Source organism: Calonectris borealis, chromosome 22, assembly GCF_964195595.1.
Source record: "Calonectris borealis chromosome 22, bCalBor7.hap1.2, whole genome shotgun sequence".
Taxonomy (NCBI): Eukaryota; Metazoa; Chordata; class Aves; order Procellariiformes; family Procellariidae; genus Calonectris; species Calonectris borealis.
The window spans coordinates 75928-79795 of NC_134333.1; positions in this window are offsets into that span (position 1 = coordinate 75928).

The following is a 3868-nucleotide window of genomic DNA, read 5'->3' on the forward strand; positions in this document are numbered from 1 at the left end:
CACAAACAGTGGTCCCTCCCTTAGGCCCACGGCCTGAGGAAGGGGTGCTAATAAAACAGACCCCTGTTGGGTCCTAGTTCTGCCAGCTATTGGACTAAATGGATTACTTCCCCTTGCTTCAGTTTCAAAACTTTCGTTTTTACTCGGTGCCACCAACACCTGTGTATCTTCTTCCTCTTCTCCTAGTTTTAAACACCGTTTTCCTAGACTACAAGCAGAAGAACAATGTGGTTTTGGTTCCTTGTCCTCTGTCGTCATCATCATCACATTAGAATCTGAGTCTAAAAGTTTACATTTCTTCCGAATTTCATGATCATTTCTCAAGGGAAAGAACAAGTCCACAGAAGGGACCTCATCCCATTTGCCCTGTTGTCTACAAAATAACATCAGTTGCAAGGTAGTAGTATATTGCAGAGTTGCCAATTCTGGCTGTTTTTCCTCATCTTCTAATTTATACATTTAGTACGAGACTCAATTAATTTCTCCTTTCTCAAAGGATCTCCTCCAAATTTTCCCCAATATTTTATGATGCATCCAAGGGGAGAGCAAGGTGTTACTTTAGACTATTGAGTTCCCATATTTTTACCCAAAAAGCACGTTCTTAACCATGATTTCATATACTCCAGTCGTCACTGTCAACCGCGTATCAATATACCCTTTTTACCTTTGGCCACAATTCCTTACCAAATGCATGCACAATTTTATACCCCAGGACAATATCTCTTTTACCTTAGCGTTGCACTGTTGAGTCGCTCACCTGCTCTGGTCGGGAAGAATACTCACAGAGTCCCCGATCAAAAGGTCGCTGCGCGCTGGAGTCCGGAGAGCAGTGTCCCCCCACCGAGAGGCGGCAAGTCGATGCGGGCAAGGCTTCACAGCACTCCCACCTGGATCGCCAAAAACTGTAGTCCGAAAAGCGGATTCGTGCCCGGCGTGCAGTTAACCAATTCCACACACTCAGGAGAGAGATTGTTTTATTCAGGCCTGGGTGCTCGGTGGACTTGCCACAAATGAAGCACACCAGGTCTAATCACCTTTCCGTTTATATCCATGCTTCTCATACATATTTTCAGTTTCTCTTTTACATATTCCTTAAATTTCCGGGAACTAATTCTAATATTACATCATCCTAGTCACATGCGCACTAAAGCCTTTAGGGTCTCGGGTGGTCGGCAGGGGAGTGAACTTTTCATGAACCTGTTTCTGTCTGTCGAGGTTTGTCTCCAAGCCACATCTGGACCAGGTTTGTTTATGGTTCTCGTTTCCAAGGTTACTCTTCACTAGAGTCTAACAATGCTTCCAGGAGACACGATTTAGACTGGTTACAATTCTACACACCTGCAAACACCACACCTGCTAGTTACCTAACTTCTAAGCCATAAGTCTTGATCGTTTAGAATTACAGAAGCGCGCTTAGGTACTGGGGGTGCTGGTTGCTAGGCCCTGGGAGTGCTGGGTACCATGCATAATGGGGTGCAGGGTATGTCTTGCTGCTGGATGCTGGGTGCTGGGGATGCTGGGTGCCGGGGGTATTGGGTGCTGGGCACTGGGGCTGCTGGGTGCTGAGCATGTCTCGATGCTGTGTGTTGGCGGTGGGTGTGCTGGGTTGTGCGCATGTCCGGGAATTGGTGCTGGGCCCTGGGAGTGCTGGGTGTGGGGAGCTAGAGGTGCTGGCTGTGGGCATTTCCAGTTGCTGGTCATGACCTGGTGCTGAGTGCTGGGTCTTGTGGGTGCTGGGTGTGTCCAGGTTCTGGGCACGTCAGGATGCTGTGTGCTCGGCACTTGAGGTTCTGGGTAGTGGGCAGTGAGGGTGCACACCAAACACCCACCATCCAGCACGCCCACAAGTCTCACACCCAGCACCCGCAGTGGCAGGAACCAGCATACCCAACACCCAGCATCCAGCACCCCCACCGCCCAGGTCCTGCATATGCTGCATTGAACCTAGCACCCCCAGCACCCAGTAACCAATACCCCCAGCGCCCAGCACCCCAGGGCGCAGCAATCAACACACACACACGCCCAGCACCCCCACCGCCCAAAACCCAGCACCCCGACATGCCCAGCACGCAGCAGCCCCAGGGACCACCACCCCCAGCGCCAAGCACCCAGCACCGCCATTGCTCAGCACCCGGACATGCCCAGCACCTAGCACCACCCCCGCCCACCATCCCCAGTGCCCAGTACCCAGCACCCAGACATGCCCAGCACCCAGCACCCAGACATGCCCAGCACCCAGACGTGCCCAGCAGGCAGATTCCCTGCTGCCCACCACCCAGCATCCCAACCGCCCAGCACCCGGACATGCCCAGTGCCCACCACGCAGCACCAACACTGCCCAACACCCAGCACCAACACATACCCACCACAACCAGGGCCCAGCACACGCACATGCCGGGAATCCAGCACCCTCACAGCACAGCACCCAGCAACCCCAGCACAGCCACCCAGCACCGGATATTCCCAGCACTGGATATGCCCAGCACCCGGTACCTCCACCACCAAGACATACCCTGCACTCAGTTATGCATATTACCCAGCAATGCCAGGGTCCAGCAGCCCCAGTCCCTAGCACCCAGCACTCCCACTGCCCAGTACCCAGCACCCAGACATGCCCAGCACACAGCACCTGCACTGCCCCACACTGCCATTTCTCAGTACCCAGCACCCAGACATGCCCGGCACCCAGACATGCCCAGCACCCAAACATGCCCAGCGCCCAACACACAGGAACGCAGCAAACCAGCCCCCAATAACCCGAGTGATCAGCACATAGCACCTGGACGTGCCCAGCACCCGCAGCGCTCAGCAACCCAAACACCCACCATCCAGCACCCCCACAGGTCTCACACCCAGCATGTCCGGTGTCCGGAAACCAGCATACCCAACACCCAGCATCCAGCACCCGCACCCCCCAGCACCCCCACCCCCAGCACCCAGTGCCCAGCACGCCGCACTTAGACATGGCCAGCACCTGGACATGCTCAGCACCCAGCAACACAGGGGCACAGAACCCAGCACCCCCAGCACCCAGAAACCAACCACCCCAGCCTCCACCACCCAGTACACCCAGGGCCCAGCAACCAACACCCGCACATGCCCAGCACCCCCACCACCGAGCACAGGGACATGCCCAGCACCCAGCAAACCCAAAGACCATCTCCCCCAGCGCCAAGCACCCAGCACCGCCATTGCCTAGCACCCGGACATGCCCAGCACTCAGACATTCCTAGCAGGCAGCTTCCCTGCTCCCCATCGCCCAGGACCTCCAGTGCCCCTCACACAGCACCCGGACATGCCCAGCGCCCACCACTCAGCACCCATACTGCCCAACACCCAGCACCCACACATACCCAGCCCAACCAGGGCCCAGCACACAGCACACGCACATGCCAAGAAACAAGCACCCTCACTGCCCACCACCCAGAACCCCAAGTGCCAAGCACACAGCATCCACACATGCCCAGCATCTGGACATGCCCAGCAGCCACAAAACCCAGCACGCCGTCATGACCAGCAACTGAAATGCCCACAGCCAGTAACCCTAGTTCTCAGCAGCCAGCACCCCCAGTGCCCAGCACACGGTCATGCCAAGCACCTGGACATGCCCAGCACCCAACACGCCCAGCTCCGAGTAACCCTAGCACCCCGGAGCAAGACATACCCTGCACCTGCTTATGCATAGTACCCAGCATTCCCAGGGCCTAGCAACCAGCAACCGCACCGGCCAGCACCCAGCAACCCGAGTGCCCAGCAACCTCAGGGCCCAGCCCCCAGCAACGCACTGCCCAACACCCACCCCCCAGACATGCCCAGCACACAGCACCCCCAGGGACCAGCCCCCAGTACCCAGCACCTGGACATGCCC